At 48.8% G+C, this 21,657-nt stretch overlaps 1 protein-coding gene and 1 long non-coding RNA gene across 2 annotated transcripts in view; both read left to right on the plus strand.

Moving 5' to 3' along the window:
* The first annotated feature begins 920 nt into the window (after positions 1–920).
* Positions 921–10,182, plus strand: LOC140595854 (uncharacterized). The gene is made up of 3 exons (XR_011997782.1): positions 921–1,082; positions 4,323–4,380; positions 7,659–10,182. It is a non-coding gene; the product is annotated as an uncharacterized lncRNA (long non-coding RNA).
* A 1,894-nt stretch (positions 10,183–12,076) lies between these two features.
* Positions 12,077–21,657, plus strand: part of MYH9 (myosin heavy chain 9) — a 90,563-nt gene continuing 80,982 nt past the window's right edge. Inside the window, exon 1 of the mRNA XM_072742099.1 lies at positions 12,077–12,318. The gene's annotated coding sequence lies outside the window, so the exon portion shown is untranslated. The remainder of the gene's footprint in view (positions 12,319–21,657) is intronic.

Here is a 21,657-nt window from a genome sequence, read left to right on the forward strand (position 1 = left end):
GTGGAGGGAGAAGTCACCTCCCCCTAGGGACCTGGGGTCCTGAAGGTGGGAGGGGGCCCCGGGGCCAGAGTTGGCAGAAAAGGAATGAGAACAGCAGCGTGGCAGCGGCTGGTTCAGAGTGCAGGGAACGGCCGCGGCTCGGGGTAGAGGACCCTGCAGAGGACCAGGGAGAGACAGGGCTCACCGGGAGGTGGGAGGACACACGGGGCCCAGGCCACCAGGCTAGCGGTTTGGGCATCACACAGAAAGCATTAGGAAGGTTCTTGAAGGCTGGAGAAGCAGCAGGATGCCTTCTTGGGTCTTTGAGGGCCAGGGCAGTCAGCCAGGTGAGAGGTTTGGGATTTTCGTGCAGCCAGAACATCTGGGTTCAAACCCCAGCCTTGCCACCTATTGGCCCAAAGACTTCGATCAAGTTCCTTAACATTCTGTGCTCTGGTTTTCTCCTCTGTAAAATGAGGAGGAAAAAAAAAAAACAACTGGGTTGTTGAGAGTAATGAACAAATAATAATTACAATGTTATTAGCATCTGAGAGATCCACTGTAGTCTTAAGCAAATTATTTGACTCCTCTGTGCCTCAGTTTTCTCATCTGGGAAACGGGAGAGAATAATAGTACCCACATCAAAGGACTGAGATGAGGATGTAATAAGCCAATCTCTGTGCCAAGTGCTTCTGTGTCCACTGTGCCCGCACACAAGAGCTCAGTGAGGCTGGGCTGAGCTGATGCTTATAGCTGTGTTTCACAACAATCAAGTCAGGATGTGGAAAATATGGGGGAGGGGGAGAGGGAGGAGACAGGTGATGGTAAGGTCATTGTCTAGAGGGGAGGAAGGAAGGGCAAGTGACAGAAGGCAGTGAGAGAGTCCAGGGAGAAGGAAAGGAAGCCTGGGAAAGATGGTTTTGGGATGCCTGCAGGCTTCTAGGGAAGAGGGAGGACAGGGGAGGCCTCTGGGTTTGGGCCTGGTTGGCATGGAGAGGCTGGAAATGTGAGCAGAGCTGGAAGCCAGGCGCACAGACAGGTTTGGCAAGAACCAGGATGGTGGGAGTTCATCATTAGACACTGAACAAGAGGGAAGCACCTGGGTAAGAGAACTATAGGTAATCTAGAAATTTTTCTGTGTTTTTAAAAATATTTTATAACTTAAAAATGAGTTTGTTTTATTTTATATGTAGATGTTAATGTGTAGCATATGTTTTCTAATTTTTTAAAATATTTTATTTATTTATTCATGAGAGACACAAGCAGAGGGAGAAGCAGGCTCCCTGCAGGGAGCCCGAGGTGGAACTGGATCCCAGGACCCCGGGATCACAATCTGAGCTGAAGGCAGCAGCTCAACCATTGAGCCACCCAGGCTCATGCCCTGTTTTTATATTTAAATTTGATTTATAAATAGATAATACATTCAAATGAGTCTAAACGTAAGAGATATAAAAGGGTTTTTCAATGAAAAATCGTCCACCCCAATTTCCTAGCCACCCAATTCAAAGAAAACCCCCCACTTCTTATATATCCATCCCAAGGTATTTTGTCTGTCTAGGATGTATTGTTCTAGTATTAAAAAATAATGTTGGTTAAGATAAAAAGATTGAAAAACACGTGCAACAAAAACGTAGGCAAATTAGGGGATCCCTGGGTGGCTCAGCGGCTCAGCGGCTCAGCGCCTGCCTTCAGCCCAGGGCTGATCCTGGGGTCCTTGGATGGAGTCCCAGGTCGGGCTCCTTGCAGGGAGCCTGCTTCTCCCTCTGCCTGTGTCGCTGCCTCTCCCTCTCTGTGTCTCTCATGAATAAATAAATAAAATCTTTAAAATAAATAGGCAGATTAAACTTGATGAAAGTCAAAAATCTTTGTGCATCAGAATCTACTATCAATAGAGTAAAAAGGCAACCCACAGCCTGAGAGAAAATACTTACAAATCTTACAATTTTTTAATAAAGTATTTTACTTATGGGGCACCTGGGTGGCTCAGTTGGTGAAGCATCTGCCTTTGGCTCAGGTCATGATCCCAGAGTCCTGAGATTGAGCCTTGCATCAGGCTCCTTGCTCAGTGGGGAGTCTACTTCTCCCTCTGTCCCTCACCTCGCTTATACTCTCTCTTTTTCTCTCTCTCTCACTTGAGAGAGAGAGAGAGAACACAAGCAGAGAGAGTGGCAGGCAGAGAGAGAGGGAGCCCAACATGGGGCTGGATCCCAGGATCCCAGGGATCATGAACTGAGCTGAAGGCAGATGCTCCAGCCACTGAACCACCGAGGTGTCCCAAATCATGTATCTGATATAGGATTAATATCTAGAACTTGTAGACAACTGTTAACACCAAAATGAGCTAAGGATGTGAGTAGATGTTTCTCCAAACAAGACATACAAATGGCCAATAAGCCCATGAAATGATGCTCAACATCACACATCTTTAGGGAGATGCCAGTCCAAACGATGAGGTACCACTTCACATCGATTAGGATGGCTACAGTCAAAAAAGCCCCAGAAAAAAAAAAAAAGCCCCAGAAAAATCTCACCTATTTTCCTGTTGTACATATCTCCTTTGTTGAAAATATATCTTTTCATTATGGAAAAAGATACCAGGAAATAGCAATTGTTGGGAGGATGTGGAGAGCCTGAAGTCCTTGTGCACCGCTGGGAAGGTAAAGTGGTACAGCCACTGTGGAAAACACTGTGGTGAATACCGCCCCCCACCCCCAAAAAAGTAGAGTGACCATGTGATCAAGCAATTCTATTTCTTTTTTTTTTTTTTTTAAGCAATTCTATTTCTGAGTACATACCCCAAAGAATTCAAAATGAAAGAGCTAAAAAAAAAAAAAAAAAAAGAAAGAGCTATTTCTACTGCCTTTTTTTTTTTTTTTTAAGATTTTATTTATTTATTCATGAGAGACACACGGAGAGAGGCAGAGACACAGGCAGAGGGAGAAGCAGGCTCCATGCAGGGAGCCCGATGTGGGACTCGATCCCAGGACTCCAGAATCATGACCTGAGCCAAAGGCAGATGCTCAACCACTGAGCCACCCAGGTGCCCCAATAAAAACAAATTAAAAAATAGACCCAATGTCAGGATAAGGCTGGGGTTGGAAGTATGGATGTGGAAGTCATTCCCACAGAGATGATATGTGAAAGTAGGGGGGTTGGTTAGGAGTCCCGGGACAGAGGGCACAGATGGAGAGGGGGGAGAGGAGGAGAGCTGATGTTCCACAGACTGGGGGCTACTCCCCACCTCTACCGCTTAGTAGGTGCGTGAATTTCCCAAGCCAACCAACTGGCCTGAGCCTCTGCTTCCTTATCTGTAAAATGGGGATGATGTTTGTATCTACCCTCACAGTGATTATGAGGATTAACTGAGCTAAGGCTTAAATAAAGCATTTAGCAGAGTGCCCGGAACATGGTAAAAGAATAGATGTGAGCCTCTGGTGGAGCCGTTATTGAAACCACTGATCAAAGGGCACCTAGGCGGTTCTATCGGTTAAGCATCTGACTCTTGATCTCAGCTCAGGTCTTGATCTCAGGGTCATGAGTTCAAGCCCCATGTTGGGTGTAGGAATTAATTAAGTAAATAAATAATTCTTAAAAAAATTATTATTAAAAAAACGCAAAAAACCCCCCACTGAATAACAGGTATTACACAGGTACCAGCTAGCTGGATGAAACACCTTCTTTAATAAACAGACCCAGCCCAAACCTTGTGCCTTCAAGCTGAGTGTCCACCCTGGCTGTGGGGTAGAGGCTCCAGCCCTTGTGGAAGGAAGAACAAGGAAGGTGATGGGTCCCTCTGGGAAGTTTCTAGAAAGTCTCTGTTGGTGGGAGGGGATGTTGATTAGTTTCAAATACTGTCTAGGAAGGTGAGACCTGGGTGAGACATGCAGCTTTCGCTGATCTCTGAGGAGTTTAGAGAGAGGAGGGGCTGAAGGTGAGTGAGAGCAAGGTGAGAGATCTGAGGGCCTGATGCAGACCACTCACGCTCTGGAGAAATCGGTGTTGAGAGGGAGGGGGAACGTGGAATGTATCCACCACTGGAGCACCAGACAGTATTTCACTGCCCTGTGAATTGTCTGGGCTGTGTTCATCCCTCCCTCCCCCAGCCCCTGGCATCCATGGATCTGTTTATTATCTTGACAGTTTTGTCTTTTTCAGAATGTCATATAGTTGGAATCCCACAGAAGGTAGCCTTTTCAGACTGGCTTCTTTCAATTAGTGATATGCATTTAAGTTTCCTCCATGTCTGTTCATGACTCAATAGCTTATTTCTTTTTAGTGATGAGTAATATTCCATTGTCTGGGTGTACCATTTGTCCATTCACCTACATCTTGGTTATTTTCAGGTTTTGGCAATTATGAATAAGGCTGCGGTAAACATCTTTTTCTCTACTGGATCTTATGGTAAGAGTATGCTTAGTTTTTTATTGTTGTTGTTTTAATATTTATTTATTTATTTATTATTTATTTTTTTTTTTTATTTAAGAGAGAGAGAGAGCATGCAAGAGAGGGAGAGGGAGATACAGATTCCCTACTGAGGAGGGAGGCCACTGCGGGGCTTGATTCGACGCTGGGACCATGACCTGAGCTGAAGGCAGATGCTTAACAGAGCCTCCAGGCTCCCCAAGAGTATGTTTAGTTGTGTAAGAAATTGCCAAAAACTGTGTTCCAAAGCGGCTTTGCATTCCTTCCAGCAATCAATGAGGGTTCCTATTGTTCCACATCTTTGCCAGCATTTGGTGTTTTGAGTGTTCTAGAATTTGGCCATTCTAATAGGTATGTAGTAAGAATTCATTTTAATTGGCATTGCCCTGATGACATGATGGCACTTTTCATATGTCTTTTTTGCCATCTGTGTTTCTTTTTTGGTGAGGTGTCTGTTAAGTTCTTTGGCCCATTTTTTAATCATGTCATCCTCTTATTATTGAGTTTTAAGAATTCTTTGTATATTTTAGGTAACAGTCCATTTTCTGGTTTGCTTTTAAGACAGAGGAATCCAAAGTATGCTTGTAGGTGGGTGAGCTGCCAAGATGTTGAGGAGAAAAATAATTAGCAGGAATACAAAACCATGTATAGAGTATAATTCAAATTGTAATTCTTTACGTTATTTGTAACTTTTAATTTTATGTAATTAAAAAACTTACAGAGGAAAAAAAAAAAAAAACAAAACTTACAGAGGGGCACCTGGGTGGCTCAGTCAATTAAGTGTCTGACTCTTGATCTCAGCTCAGGTCTTCATCTCAGGGTTGTGAGTTCAAGCGCCCATATTAGGCTCCCTGTTCAGGGAGGGAATCTGTTTTCTGTCTTAAAAAAAAAAAAAAAAAAAAAAGATAAGGACAGCCCCGGTGGCTTAGCAGTTTAGCGCTGCCTTTGGCCCAGGGTGTGATCCTGGAGACCCGGGATCGAGTCCCATGTTGGGCTCCCTGCATGGAGCCTGCTTCTCCTTCTGCCTGTGTCTCTGCCTCTCTCTCTCACTCTCTCTGTCTCTCATGAATAAATAAATAAAATCTTAAAAAAAAAAAAGAATGAAATATAGAAAATTACAAGAGTAGTACAAAGGACTCTCATACTGTATCCATCTTTACCAATTATTTATATTTTGCTCCAATTTTATTTTATTGTTTTCCTTTTTATTGAAATATAATTTAGAGTAAGCCTAGCACAAAACTCTTAAGTGTACAAATCAATAAATTTTACAGGTGTAAACCCAAAGTAAACACCAACCAGATCAAGATATAGAACATTCCGATATTCCATAAGGCTCTGTGGGCCCCTTCCATTCACAAACTGCAGCAGGGACCTCCATTCTGGTTTCTGTCACTAGAGATTGATTTTGCCTATTTTAGAACTTCACATAAATGGACTCACACGGTAGCTTTTATTATTTTATTTTATTTTTAAAATATTTTATTTATTTATTTTTTTATTCATGAGAGACACAGAGAGAGAGAGAGGCAGAGACGCAGGCAGCAGGCTCCATGCAGGGAGCCTGATGCGGGACTCGATTCCAGGACTCCAGGATCTCTGAGCCACCCAGGGATCCCCTAGCTTTTATTTTCTTATCTAAACTCTTACTCAACAGTATGTCTGTGAGATTCATTCATTAAAAACAACAAAACAACAGCATGATTGAGATATGTCACATATTGGGGCACCTGGGTGGCTTAGTGGTTGAGCGTCTGCCTTCGATTCAGGGCATGATCCCGGGGTCCTGGGATCAAGTCCCACATCAGGCTCCCTGCAGGGAGCCTGCTTCTCCCTTTGCCTGTGTCTCTGCCTCTCTCTGTGTCTCTCATGAACAAATAAATGTAGTCTTTTTTTTTTTTTTTTTTTTTTTAAAGAGTGGGTGGTGGGGAGAAGGAGCCTGGCTGGGTCAGCTGGTAGAAGCTATGACTCTTGATCTCAGTGTTGTGAGTTCAAATTCCATATCAGGCATGGAGCTTAAAAATAAATACATACACACATAAATACATAAAGTATAAAATTCGGGGGGCACCTGGGTGGCTCAGTCTGTTAAGCATCCGACTCTTGGTTTCAGCTCAGGTCATGACCTCAGGGTCTGGGGATCAAGCCCTGTGTTGGGCTCTGCCCTCAGTACAGAGTCTGCAGGAGCTTCTCTCCTTCTCCCTCAGCTCCTCCCCTGCTCACACTCTCTCTTTCTGTCTAAAATCAAATCAAAACAAAACAAAACAAAACAAAAAATGACAACAGGAAAACCCACCAAAAAACCCCAGCTCTTTGAAGTATGCAATTCAGTAGGCTTTTAGCATAGTCACAGAGTGTGCAACCATCACCACAATCCAATTTCGGAACATTTTCATTGCCTCAAAAAAACAAAGAAACAAAAAAGTACTCTGAAAAACCCAACCCTCCTAGCCATTAGCAGTAACTTCTCATTTCTTCCTTTCCCCAGCCTTTGGCAACCACTAATCTGTTTTCCATCTCTATAGATTTGCCTGTTCTGGATGTTTCATATACATGAAGTTATACAATATGTGCTCTTTTGTGACGGCTACTTTCACTTAGCATATTTTTAAGGCTCATCCATGTTGTAGCAGGCAATATTCCGTTATATGAAGATGCTACATTTAGTTCTTTCCTTCATCAGTTCATGGACATTCGGATTTTTTTACATGTTAACCCTATTTTGTTCTTTCCTTCCCTGTGTTAGTGCATTGAATGAACAGAATCCATATATTCTTCTTACCGTTGATATACTTTTCTCACCCTAGTTTTTGGCTATTTTAAGCTGCTATGAACTTTTTTTAAAGATTTTATTTATTTATTCATGACAGTCACAGACAGAGAGGCAGAGACACAGGCAGAGGGAGAAGCAGGCCCCATGCAGGAAGCCCGATGTGAGACTCGATCCCAGAACTCTGGGATCAAGCCCTGAGTCAAAGGCAGACGCTCAACCGCTGAGCCACCTGGGGGTCCCCGAATATTTTTTTAAAAATTTTATTGGGGATCCCTGGCTGACTTAGCGGTTTGGCATCTGCCTTCGGCCCAGGGCATGATCCTGGAGTCCCAGGATCAAGTCCCACGTGGGCTTCCTGCATGGAGCCTGTGTCTCCCTCGGCCTGTCTCTGCCTCTCTGTGTGTGTGTCTTTCATGAATAAATGAATAAAATCTTTAAAAAGTAATAAAAATAATAAAAAATATGTTATTTATTTATTTGACAGGAGAGAACACAAGCAGGAGGAGGAGCAGAGGAAGAAGTAGACTCTCCACTGAGCAGGAAGCCTGACACAGCGCTTTATCCCAGGACCCCGGGATCATGATCTCAGCTGAAGGCAGACTCTTAACCGAATGAGCCACCCAGGCACCCCAAAAGTTCTTAATTTTAATTAAGGTCAATTTAACATTCTTTTCTTATTGTTTATACTTTTTATCTTAAGAAATTTTTGCCTATTTCAAGGTCATGGAGAAATTCTCTTATGCCTTCTTCTAGAATTTTTGTTATCTGCTTTTTTTTTTTTTAAAGATTTTATTTATTTACCCATGAGACACACACAGAGAGAGAGAGAGAGAGGCAGAGACACAGATAGAGGGAGAAGCAGGCTCCATGCAGGGAGCCCGAGACGGGACTTGATTCTGGGACTCCAGGATGAAGCCCTGGGCTGAAGGCAGGTGCCAAACCGCTGAGCCCCCCAGGGATCCCCATGCTATCTGCTTTTTATATTCAGGACTGTGATGTATCCTGAACTATTTCCATAAATGGTGTGAGGGTAGGGGTCAAGATTCACGGTTCCACATGTAGATATGCAATTGACCCAGCACCATTTATTAAAAGACCATCTTCTCTTCAGTTATTTGCAGTGGCACCTTGGTAATATATCAAGTGACCATATGTGGACCTCTCAATTTTATGAAAATATGTATGTGTGTGTATACAGATTTGAAGGAAGCCAGCCACAAGGTTTGTAAATAGTTGCGATAATGTAGTAAGTTTGTGGGTGATTCAAATTTTCTCTCTTTTTAATATTTTCTATACTAATCATAATGCTATTTTAGTTCTTAGACAAAATAGATGAAATATTTTCCTAAAATTTATCAAGGATATAGGTTCTTGGGAGATAGAGGAGGAGTTACCAGGCTGGATTGCCAGTGGGAGGATTTCCTGAGTTGAGGAAGCATCTAGGCTAGTGGATAGGGAGGAGAGAATTCAGGACCTGGCCATTAGAGGCCTTCCATCTTCTTAGAGACCTCAGTTCCCTGGAGAAGGTGGTGCCAGGAGGCTGGAGATACGAGGAAAATGAAAATGAACGTTATCAATAATGCTCTACCCGTAAGTGCATACTACTTAGCAATTGACTTATTTTGTTTTTGTTTTAGAGAGGAAGGGTGGGAGGGGCAGAGAGAGAGAGAGGAAGAGAATTTTAATCAGGCTCCACACCTAGCACAGAGCCTGATGCTGGGCTCGACCTCATAACCTTGAGATCATAACCTGAGCCAAAATCAAGAGTCAGATGTTTAACCCACTGAGCCACCCAGGTGGCCCTACTTAACAGTTTAGAAAACAACTTGAGGTCTGGGTCTCCTGTGGTCTTCACAACAGTTCTTGGGGCTAAAGAATATTCCGTGATTATATCCATTTTACAGATAAGGAAACAGATGCTGAATCCTCCTCAGGTATTCACTAAATAGTCATTTTATGCCAGGCTGTTTAGCTCCAGGTCCACAGAGACAAAGAAGGCACAGCCCTATGTGTTCTCAGGCAGCTTCCAGCCTGGGCAGAGGAAACAGTCAGTGGATGGAGGATTAAAATCTAGTGTGCAAAAGAGATAAGGGAAAGATGATGTGATTATACAAAGGATAGGCACCTAACTGGCCTGCAGGGTCAGGGAAGACATTTTAGAAGAGGTGACATCTAAGCGAGTCATTTTCTTCTACTTTTGATAAATTATGCAAGTGATACATGTGTTAGAAACACAGATAAGCAGAAGAAAAAAATTAGTCACAATCCTTCTACCAAGACATAAATCTTATTTACACTTTAATACAATGCCTTTTAAACTTCATTTTCTGCCTCTATATAGGCATGCATGCACACACACCAGAGAGATATACAAACACTGCACAAAAATAAATGAAATTCTGCTATAATAGCATTTTACAATTTGCTTTTCCTTGCTTAGTATATTGTAAAGATTTTTAAAAATTTATTCATGAGAGACACAGAGAGAGAGAGAGGCAGAGACACAGGCAGAGGGAGAAGCAGGCTCCCACTGGGAAGCCTGATGTGGGACTCGATCCCAGGATCCCGGGATCATGCCCTAGGCTGAAGGCAGATGTTCGACCACTGAGCCACTCAGGCATCCCTACTTGGTATATTTTAAAACAGTAAATACAAATCTAAATAAAATTTTAGTGACTTTTTGGGTATATCTAAAACATAGATATATCAACATTTATTCAATCAGTCTCATATTACACGTTTCTTTTTTTTCACATTTGTTTCTAATATTTTGTTTTGTTTTTTTATTTATTATTATTATTTTTTTGTTTCTAATATTTAGTGACTCTAAACCATGTTGAAAGGAATACCTTTTAAACCACTATCTGTGCACTTTTCCAATTATTTTTTTGTGGTGAATTCTCAGAGAAAATTGATCAATTTACTCTCCCATCTGTATCTCTAAGCCTGTCCAACAGTGGACATTTTTATTCTTTTACTAATTAAAAAAAATTTGTTTGGTTGAAAAATGGTATCTCATGATATTTTGTTTGCATTTCTTTGTTTGCATTTCTAGTGACTTACCTTTTTTCCCCCATGATTATTGGCCATTTATGTTTCTCTTTTCTTACTTGTCTATTCCTTTTTTGGCCATTTTTATTTTGGAATACTTAGGATTTTTCTTAGTGACTGAGAACTCCTGTATATTGTTGGTAGTAATTATTAGGGTTGCAAATTTTTTTTCCCAATGCTCTTTTACTTTTACATCATACATATTTTCTGAAGTTATAGGTTAGTCATGATAGATAGAACATTCTGAAAGGGAAGTGTTATGAGAAATTTGGCCCCTTAGATATAAAATGTATTATAAAGCTACCATCATTATTTTGGAAATAGCACAGGAATACACAAAAAAGATCAATGGATACAACTCAGAAGCATGACTGAGCATATATAAATTAGAAAGGTGATGAATAGGGAACCCTGGGTGGTGCAGCGGTTTGGCGCCTGCCTTTGGCCCAGGGCAGGATCCTGGAGACCCGGGATCGAATCCCACACCGGGTTCCCGGTTCCCGGTGCATGGAGCCTGCTTCTCCCTCTGCCTATGTCTCTGCCTCTCTCTCTCTCTGTGTGTGTGACTATCATAAATAAATAAAAAATTAAAAAAAATTTAGAAAGGTGATGAATAAGGAATGGACAACCGGCCATTGGGAAAATTGTATTTCTCCCTCATTCCATAACCAACTTAAATTCTAGGTGGAGTAAAGATAAGTATAAACATCTTCTTAAGTTAAAAAAACAAATTTTTTTAGGGGCACCTGGCTGGTTCAGTGGTTGAGCATCTGCCTTCAGCTTAGGTCCTGATCCAGGGGGTCTTGGGGTGGAGTCCCACATCAGGCTCCTCACAGGGAGCCTGCTTCTTTCTCCCTCTACCTGTCTCTGTCTCTCAGTGTCTCTCATGAATAAATAAATAAAATCTTAAAAAAAAAAAATAAAAAAAACAATATCTTAGTAAGCTCTAAGTCCAATGTGGGCTTTGAACTCACAATCCCTAGATCAAGAGTCTCATGCTCTACGGTCTGAACCGGCCAGGCGTCCCTAAAAAAATTAAAAACAAGTTTTAATAAAAAAGTTTTTATCCTCGTGTAGTGGGCAGTAACCAAAAGGAGTGGCTCCTTGCCTACCTGAAAAAAAAAATAAAAGAAAGAAAAGAACAGAGAAGAAAACATTGGTAACAAATGTCTTAAGGGAAGTGTGCGAGTTCATCGTGTGCAGGTGGAGAGACTTGGAAATGCGCCCCGGGAGCGGTCTGAGGAAGGTCCAGAGGCTGGGCGACCCCGGCGTGCCCACCCAAAGGGAGGGTCAGGAATCGAACTCAGGGCGCCCGCAGCGGATCCCGGGCTGAGTCCACGCCCGCCCCCACAGGCCATCATAATTATGTAAAATAGCACTTTTCCCATATATGGTACTTAATATCTGTGCTTCTGGTAGGATGACAGGGGACCGGGAAAACAGCTCGAGGGGCGGGGCGTCAGCGCCGCGGACCTTCCCCGCCGGCTCCCGCCCGACCTCGCCCGGCCCGGCAACGCACCAAATCCCCAGCCCGAGCCCTCCGCGAGCCGCCTCCTCCTCCTCCTGATTGGACGCTCTGCGTGTCAATCCTCCCCCTGGAACCTGGCTGTCCGTCGGGCCCGCCCCACGGGGGCGGGGCTCCCGCCTAGGAAGCGCGGAGGAAGGTGGAGCGGGCGGAGGTGGGGGCGGATGGGAGGGTGAATGCCCCACCCCGCCGGCCCCGGAGGCCCCGCCCACCTTCCTTCTTACAGGCCAAGAGGTCTGTCCATCAAGGCCGGGGACGGACTGGAGTGGGCGAGGCGGCTCGGGGGGCGGTGTCGGGCCCCCAGGCTCCGCCCCGGAGCCGGCGCGGGGCTGGAATAGGCGGGCGGCTGCAAGGGCGGGGCGGGGCGGGGAGGCGGCGAGGAGCCGAGCTGGGTGCGGTGAGGCGCGCAGATCACCGCGGTTCCCGGCCAGGGCACGGAAGGCTGAGCGAGACTGACCTGCTGCAGCTCCGGCCTCGCGCGCTCGCCCCACCCCGCCGTCGCCCGCGCGCTCGAGGAAGCCCTTTCGGGAGAAGCGGCGCCCGTTCCCCGGCGCGGATCCAGGTCCAGGTGAGCGAGCCCCGCCGGCCGGTCCCGCCCCGGGCGGGGGCGGGTGGGGGCGACGGGACGCGCGGCGGCCGGGGCGAGCGGGCCGTGTGGCTCTCGGCCCCGGCGCGGCCGGGCGGGCGCACCGCATCCTTCCGGGAGGGGCCGCGGGACCCCCTGCTCCACGCCCGCGGAGGGCGCCGCGGGAGCCGAGGCCTCGGGAGCCGGGGAAGGCTTGGGCCGGCGCTCCCGGGAGCCCCCCCCCCCCCCCGGCGGGGCGCCGCAGCCTCGACCTCCCCTGCGGCCCGGGCACGCCCCGCCCCCGCCCCGCCGGGTGCCCAAGTTGGGCAAACTTCTTAGTCCCTTGGGCGCGCCGCTGTGGCCGGGCCGGGCCGAGGGGGCGTGGGGCGGGGGGCGGGGGGCGGGCAGCGGCTCCCCGGGAAGTCAGCCGGCGCCTTCGGGACGGAGGTAACGGGCAGGCGGGGACCGTTTGGCAGCTGTCAGGGCCGCCTGAGTCAGAATCGGGCCGTCCTGCCGCAGACATTGCTCTCGGCTCGGTTTCCGCCCTCCGCCGCCGACTTCCTCATTCGCCCGCCGCGACCGGCGGGGCGGGGGCGGGGGCCGGGAGCCGTGCGGCGCTGCGTGGGGCCCGGGGCCCGGGGCCCGGCGGGGCGCGGAGGACTCCCCGGGCACCCCCCCGCCCCCGGCAGGAGGGCCCCGGGATGCCCGCAGCCCTCCGCGCGGGCCGCCGCAGCGCACCTGACTCGGCCGCACCTGGGGGCCGCCCCACGCGGGCGGGGGCTGGGAGCTGGGCCCTGCCGCTCCAGGACCCCGCCTGCGCTCTTGCACCGTCCGGGTTTGGGCCAGATCCGGGGTTGTTACCTGCCTTCCCCACTTCTCCGTGCTGGGTGCGGGGGGGGCTCCCTCCATCCTGCCCTGGGACCACACCCGGGGCAGGACTGCACCACCCCCCCAGTCCCCGCAGGGAGCCCAGTCGTTTATAACCACTCCGAGCCCTCCAGGACCAGGTTGGCGGCTGCCTGGAGGTGGGGGCTGGGTGAGGTCCGTGCCCCAGTCTGTGGCCCCACCCAGCCGGTGTGGGGAGAAAGGTTCCCGGGAAGTCCCAGGTCCTGGTAGGTCGTGGAGCCCCGCGGCTCTCCCCGCTGGGCAGTGGGGAGGCCCAACAACTCCTGGTTCACTGCATCCTTTTCTGGGTTTAAGAGGACCTCAAAGTAACTGTTGAGTAACTGTTGAAGGGGAAGAGAGCCTTAGCTGCTTCCTGCAACACTGTGGCCATTTCTGACTCCACTGAGACCTGCCTGATAACCACCTGATGGTTTATTCCCCTTTTAGTAGGAGGGAGGCTGCTTTAAGGCCTGTTTAGACAATCGCTGGATTAATAATATTAGTCAATTTATATTCAAGGCTGCTGGGTGCAGGGGGAGGGTACACAGATGTGTAATTGAGCAAATATTTAACTGGCTGCTCTGTGCCAGGGACTCGGCCAGGTGGTGGAGGGGTGTGAGGTTGAGTAAGACCTGGCCCCTGCCTTCGAGCACTTAGGGAACGCTGAGACAAATCTGTAGATGACTCTAATGTGAGGTGAAGATGACATGGTCCTCAGAAAGGTACTGTGAGTCATGGGGACTGGGAGAAGGGAGCCAGCCCACTGTGCAGAGATCCCAGAAGCTTCTGCCCTCCAGGAGTTTACAGTCCTTCAGGGGAAATAGTGTCTGAATGATCAAAATACAAAGGCAGCCTGTGATGAGTATCCCAAGCGTGCCGGAGACAAAGGACTCGAGGAATTCCGAGAGGGGCCACCACTTCTGTCCGGAGTGGGGGTGGGGGTGGGGGGCAAGAGGGAAGCTGCCTCCGAAGGAGCTCGCTGCCTGAGCTGGCTGCTGATCTGGCTGCCGATCTGGCAAACTGAGGCAGGCCTTCAGTGTTGGAAAGGAAGGCCTCATTTAGTGCATAACTGAGCAATCAAGAGATTGGCTTAGTGTAATTTGAGAGTCAGTGTGCCCCCCACTTGGCTGCGGGGTGATACCAAAGAGCTCTACTTTTAACACTCAGCAAGCCTCGGCAGTGCCTGTGGGCAGATCCAGGTGCCTGGATTGGCAAGCTCTGTGCAGGGAAGGGCCGCTCAGCTCCAAAGGTGCATTCTGTGGGGCTGCTTCCCTGAAGGGCACATGAAGGGAGAGGAAAGAGGGGATCAGGGTCCCAGCTCTCTGGTTTTCAATTTTTTTTTTTTTTTTAACTTTTTAACCTAAGGGGTTGGAGATCGGACAACTTCCCTCTTGCAGGATGAAGGACGCATGTTAATCACAGGCTGCCTTTTGCCTGTTTCTGCTCCAGAAAAAAACGAAACAAGGATCTGTTAGCTTTTTAGAAGGAGAAAAGCACACTTAGAAAATGCAGCATTGTTGTGTAGCCTGGGAGGGTATTGCTAGAAACCAGGCTAACTGTGCTTTCTTCACTTCCTCTTCTAGCTAATCCTTCAATAAAGTACTTAAGACAGCCCTTACCAGCTTGACATCTTTATTTCAAAAGGAGGGGAGGGGTTGGCTGTTGTTTTCCTCTGAGCCTGGCCTTACCCTTTGGAAGGGGGAGAAAGAAACCCAAAGCAAAGGGGGGAAAAAAAACCCCCGTGCCTTGACAGCTTCCTCCCTAGCATCATGTTCCAAAAATATTTAGAATAACAAAATCTGTGTGTCGTCTTAATTAAACAAACGTCCTAATTTGCTGAGCATAAAACAGCATCTCTGCCCGCAGGGGCAGGAAGTGCACTTTCCCCCCCATGCAGCTCCAGAGAGTCACTGCCTCTCGGCCTTAACCCCTGCTGCACTGAACTCCTGGGCTCCAGTCCTCTGGTGACAACAGAATGGAGCCCTGGTTGCCACCTGGGAAGTGACTGTGCTCCTGGGACTCACAGAATGCCATTCTTAGAGTTAGGAAGAGTGGGCTCAGGAGCTTTGCATCGAGCCAGGCTTCAAATCCTGACCCTGCCACTTAATAAGCTCTATGATCTTAGGCAAGTCACATAACCTCCCTGATGAGCCTCAATGCCCTCATCTGTAATATGGGAATGAGTACCTACCCTGAGGGATTAGGTGTGAGAACTAAAAGAAATCAGGTGTGTAAAGGGCCTGATAGATAGTGGCTCTGTCAGTTTTAAGAAAATATGTGAATAACAGGTCTCAACAACCTGGGTCCTCAGGCAGGGACACAGGGGAGGGAGGGGTAGGTGGTGTTCCTTGCTTCTGCTCAGGGCTCTTTCTGCTTTCTCAAAAGGAGTGGTTATGTGTGTGCAAGCGTGCACGCAGTGCTTGCGGGCTGTGAAGCCCAGGTGGGTCGGGGGGCCCATCCGCTGCTGCTTTTGGATGCACTCTGTGACAAGCTTGTGCTCAGTAGCCCCATTTCAGGGTCTGGCCCAGATAGAAGGTGTACAAACTCTCTCCGGTTTTAGTTCTAAAATATGGTTTCCCATGGTCCAGGAAGTCCAGGGTAGAGCCAAGGGGTGACTTGGAAAGAGCATAGAACCCTGGGGTCTGGAGACCTGGTCTCTGGCTCTGGTTGGGGAACAATTTGATTTTGGTAGAAAGGGCCCTGCCATCCTACAAAGACATCATGCCACTTTATGTGCCCACCAGGTAAACACAAGAGTGCCTGGGAAACAGGCAAAATCAGTTTTCATTTCTCTGAGATGCCCCAGTGTTGAGGGCACGCTCTCATGCCCTACCGATGGGAGCATAAATTGTGAGAACTCTCTTTTTAAAGGTAGTTTGGCAATGTCTGCCAAAGCATAGTCCCTCTAATTTCTAGGAATTCAATCCACAGATAAGCTCAGATATGCAAGAGGAAGTGTCTGAGGATATTCTTTACAGCATTGTCATAAAAAAAGACAGGAAACAAGCAAACTGTCCATCAGAAGGGTCAGATAAATCATGGCACAGCTCTACAGTGGGGATCCTGCAGTGTAGCCCCTGGGAAAATGAGGCCGATCTGTGAGTAGTTATAGGGTGCACTCTGCAAGATACGTTACAAGTGGAAAGAACTAGGGGCGAAGTAGTATGTAAAACCTAGTATGTCGCCTGGGCTCTGCATGGAAAGATACTGAGATGCTGGGGATTGTGGCTGCTTCCAGAAGGGGAGGAGGGCCCAGGAAGCAGGAGTGGGAGTGAGCATCACATGCCTTTTTAGTTTTATTACCTGTGGAAACTAAGGGGTCTTTGGCCAGTCTTGTGGGTTTCAACTTCAAAATGCATTGCTCTTGATTCCCAATTTCATAATGAGTGCCTGTTGTGTGCAAGGAAGGAGGAGGGGTCTCGGAAATGGACTGACTTGCTCTCATGGCTGGAACGTTTTGGGTCCTGTTTTTCTTCCCCGTGACATCATATTGCCAGAGTAACCCCCTTAAACAAACGCCTATTCTGATCCACTCCCTCATATTCTGGGAAATGATAGATGATTGCTTTTTCTTTGCTGTAAGAGAAAAGGAAGTCCGCAGTGTGTGTCTGGAAAGTATTTTGGGATACCCTTTTGCCAGGCTTCCCACAATTCCCCTGACTCCAAATCATATGCTGTTCTTTCCTGGGAAGCCCATTCTGACCATAGGGCTAACCCAGACCTTTATTTGCTTGGATTCACATTTTTTTTTTTTTTTTTTTTGGATTCACTTTTTTAAACTCGGGGTCACTGTAATGACTAGAGCGACCCTTCCCCCTCCATCCCCAGTTGTCCCTCCGGCCTCTGGCCTGTGGCTTTAACGTATTAATAACTGTGGAGAGGCCCAAGTTCTTGAGAAAATGGGATCAAAAGGGTGTTTTGAATTGGAGGGCTTGATCGCCTTCTCAAGAAAGACTGTTGTAGCCTTGGATGCTGTGGGTCCTGGAGAAGCTGTCAGCACTGCTCACCACCCAGTTGGCGATTTTCTGTGGCAAAGCCAGCAAAAGACCAGAAGACCCCCCATCGGGGTCTCGGACAGGCCGGTGTCCTCTGCCAGGCAGCCTCTGGGCCTCCTGGAGGAATGGCATGAGTCACACATGAGTGCGCAAAATGAGCCTGAGTCTAAAATGGGCCTGCCACCACGTGGGCAGATGGTTTGAAGGCTGGATGCTGGCTGGTATCCTACCCCCTGTCCCCACCTTGTGCTGTGAAGGCACCAGATATTTGGGGAGCAGGAGAGGAGCTGCCCTCTTGCCCCTGATGTGTGTCTCTTTAAAAAGTAACTGAGGCGGGCTTCTGTTGGCACCTCTCAGGCCCCATCCTGCCCTCTAGTTTCCCAAGCCTGAGGTGATTCAGCACCCAGACTGGGACACAGCACCCGGCCCCGCGCAGGTGGGCCCAGAGGGGCTCTCGGATGGCCTTTGGCTGAGGGTGAGGCCTTCCTGGGAGTGTCTGGGGCCTGACAGCGGCCCTTCGTCTCCAGCTGCTCCACCGGGATCCCTCCCTCTGTGGCTGGGGGGAGCCTCCCGGGCCTCCCGGAAGTTGCCACCGAAGGGTGTGGCTTCCTGCCCGGGCAGGTTGGGCAGGCCTGGAGGGAAGTGGGAGGTGTAGCAGCTGGACCCGCCCTCCCGGCGGCTTCCCGGGTGCCTCTCTGGGTGCCTCTCGGGTCCTTGGTCTCAGGGGCCTTACAGGCCGCCCCACCCCGAGGAGAAGGGGGCCTCCTGGGTGGGGGGGCTTCTCTCCCCTCCGCCTCCACGGGCATTCTCTCGGTTCGGGGACTTTGCCCCTTGGAGACTTGTCCCTTTCATTTGACCTGTTCATTCCACCTGGTGTCCTGCTTAAAAGAGAAAACGAACGAAAGTGAAAACCCTCCGTGCGGAATTTCCTTGGAATCGTAGGATGTGTGAGCCGGAGGGGATCTTAGGGATAATTTCACCCCCCTCCCCCGCCCATCAGAGAAGGAGCCGTTTGCCCAAAGCTCGTTCTGTGAGTTGGTAGAAAGCCGTGGGGCTCCTGGTTTCACTCAGCGCCTTTCTCTCGAAATCACGTGGCCTCGTTTTAAGAGTGTTTTTAAAGTGTTATCTTCCCTTCCTTGGCCTTTATGCACCGTTTAGCCAAGCAACACATACTTAGCTCCTTTAATCTCTCAAGAGTCTGCTCTTCCACACCCTTGGTCTTTTTCTTTTTTGGAGGGGAGGGGCGCCACGGTTAGGACGCTGGGTGGGAAGTGCTCTCGGTTTCTCTGAACTGCTTCCAGTTGGACAGGGCGCCTTCAGCTGAAAGTTCCCACAGCTCGAAAAATCAATATTTCACATGGGGAGGTGCCAGGCAGCAGGGTGGGCCGATCGGAGGGCCGCACCGCCTTTCCACTGTCCCTTAGCCGCTCCTCATTGCTGGTCGTTTTAAGTCCTTGAATGACTGAGGTGATCGATTTCTTGTATTTTCAATACGAAACTCATGGTGGAGGGAACAAAAGAAGGGCTTTGGGAGCAGCGCCTCGCCTTTTCTCCAGCAGTTAAAGGACCACTGCCTCAGTTTCCCCACCAGCAACAAGGAGATGCCTGCTTTTTCAGGCTTGTAATTTACATGTGAAGATACCTAAAGTGGTCCAGTTCTTTCCTCCCCCCTCTTTCATGTTCTCACCAACATCACCTGTCCCCCGGGCCGGAGGAAATACGTGGTCAGGTTTTAAAGATTTTAAATTAGTCCAACAAGTCTATCCCTTGATAACAAAGTGTGGGGGTGAGGATGGCGTTGGAACCTGCCAGAAGATGTGCGTCAGATGCTGAGCTTGTCAACGGTCACTTCCTTTGCATCCTTCATACACATGGTACAGTTCACCTTGTCACACTGATCTGAGCTGTGTTAATGAAGCCTTTTTTTTTTTTTTTTTTACAAACTGTTACAGAGCCGTAGAGGCTCCTTTATTTAGAGCTGCCTGTGTTCAAAAGCCACCGAATTTCCTGTGTTTTGCATGAAGTCACTGGGCTGGAGAAGGAGCTTCCTGTCTGATAAACATAAAGACCCGCATTGGAACTGGTTTGGGTGACTTAATCCAACTGGTCTGGGATGGGGGAGAAGATGTTAGAAGCCACCCTACTGAGGAGGTCAGGGGACCTGGAGGTCAGAGGCAGGGGTCTTTCCTCCAGTCTAGATCCCGGTTCTCACTCGGTGCCTGGTGCAGAGGTGGCTCCTAGTTGTATCAAGTGTTTGGACTCACTGCAGCCTTTGCCTGTAAGCCTGGGGACAGGAGGCCCAGGCCGCTAGCGCTTTAGCATGCCATTTACTCATCTCTCTACTTGACAGATGCACATGCCCAGGCACTTGTCTGGAAATCTCTGGAGTAAGAGAAGTGGTGGCATTTTAAAGTTTTTGTCTGTTTTTTTGTTTTGTCTCTTGTTTTTTAAAGTAGGCTCCATGCCTAGCATGGAGCCCAACGTGAGTCTTGAACTCACAACCCTGGGATCCAGATGTGAGCTGAGATCTGAGAGTCAGACGCCTAACTGACTGAGCAAGCCGGGTGCCCCCAGTTTTCATCTATTTTTAATTTTTAAGACCAGCTATTGGGTATGAGGGTGTTGATGCCAAATTTCTTGGGCAAATCTCAGTCGTGAAACCACTCCTTGGGCCTGCAGCTGCATGGCTTTCACTGTGCTGGGTTTGGTGAGGCTTCGGTGTGGGTGGAGGGCAGAGCCCAGCTCTATCCTCAAGAGTCTTCCCCTCTGATAGGAGGTTGGGACACTGGGGAGAGACTTGTCACAAGAGGCAGGCCTGGGCACCCTGAGTGACTGGGGATTTCTGAGCATCTTGAGCCAGCCCCCTGGAGGCTAGGATTGCCAGGGGGCGGGGCTGGGGGTGGGAAGATGGGAAATGTGGGCTGGGAAAGAAGGAAGAGGCTCCTTTGGAAGGACTTTGGCCTGAGAATCAGGATGTCTGGGTTGAAGTCCCAGCTGTGCTGATAGTAGGAGTACTAATAGTTACATTCTTCTGAGCACTTGCTGTGTGCTAGGCACAGTGCTGGTGCTTTTACATGAATCATTTAATTTTTACCTCATTTCCGATGAGGTAAGAAATTACCCATTTTTAAAAAAGATTTATTTATTTATTCATGAGAGACACACAGAGAGAGGCAGAGACGCAGGCAGAGGGAGAAGCAGGCTCCCTGCAGGGAGCCTGACGTGGGACTCAGTCTCAGGACCTGGGATCACGTCCTGAGCTGAAGGCAGATGCTCAACCCCTGGGCCACCCAGTTGTCCTGAAATTAGCTCCATTTTACAGATGAGGAGACTGAGCAGGTATTCAGATTCCAGCACTGATTGCAGACTGCTGTGTGACTTTATAGATGTCCTTCACTCCTGAACTTGTGTTTCCTCACTTGACAGTGAGAGGTTGGGCTGGTCCCAAGGCGTCCACTGGCACAAGTGGCCAAGAATCAATGAGAGGAGCAGAGCTTTGGGCTGCTGCAGAACAGGGCCTCAATCCCACAGTGTGAATGGCTATTCAGAGTGGGGTTGCTGGTTCTGTAGCTTTGTCTTGGCTACTGACGTCACCTTTAACCTCATCTGGCCATTCTTCAAATGTATGTGGTTGGTGCGAAGGGAGGGCAGGTGACAAACCATGGCTGAGCAGCGTGAATCCTGGCCGCCGTGCCTGCTGCTGTTAGCTGGGCCCTCGCTGGTCTTCCCTGGAGAGCCAGCCAGCCAGAGGGCCTGCTGCCATCTTGACTAGTGGGCTCTTCTTGACCCCAACCCATTTGCAAACGCACATTCTTTCTTTCCTTCTTCATTTGTTTATCTGACCTGCATCATTCAGGTATCACTCCTCAGAGCTTTCTCTATGCCAGGCACTGGGCTGGGTAATGGGACTATGGAGATGAAGGAGAAGGAGGTGGGGCCCTTGTTTCCAGAAGTGGATGGCCTCCCAGGGAAGAGGGCCCAGGGGCTTCTGGGAAGGCTTCCGGGAGGAAGCGGCCTCCGAGCTGATTGCAGGTAGGGACGTGGCATGGAATGTCCAGGGAGCATTCTTGCTCAGGTGGTAAAGGATTTCCTCTCCTTTGAGGAGCACCGGGCCCCAGCCCCGCTCCCAGCCCCCTCCGTAGCCCACAGGGCCCATTAAGATCTACTTCCGTGTGCCATTTTCTGCGAAATGTGAGAGTGCAGCCTTCCACCCCCGGATCCTTAGCCTCTGGGTGGCTGCTGGGCAGTCTGCCTGTGTCCTCTGGTTGTGTGGTCAGCTTGTCCCCAGCTGAAGGACTAGGGGGATGAAGTTTTTCATGGAGTGTTGAGAAAGATGAAACTGTTGCTGGAATTAGTTTCCTTTTTGAAGTAAAATGAGGGTGGGTGTTTATGGCACAAACAGTATAATAACAAAGCTGACTGGAAGCAGATTTGCCCCTCACCGCATCCACCGCTTGCTTCT

Source organism: Vulpes vulpes, chromosome 16, assembly GCF_048418805.1.
Source record: "Vulpes vulpes isolate BD-2025 chromosome 16, VulVul3, whole genome shotgun sequence".
Classification (NCBI taxonomy): Eukaryota; Metazoa; Chordata; class Mammalia; order Carnivora; family Canidae; genus Vulpes; species Vulpes vulpes.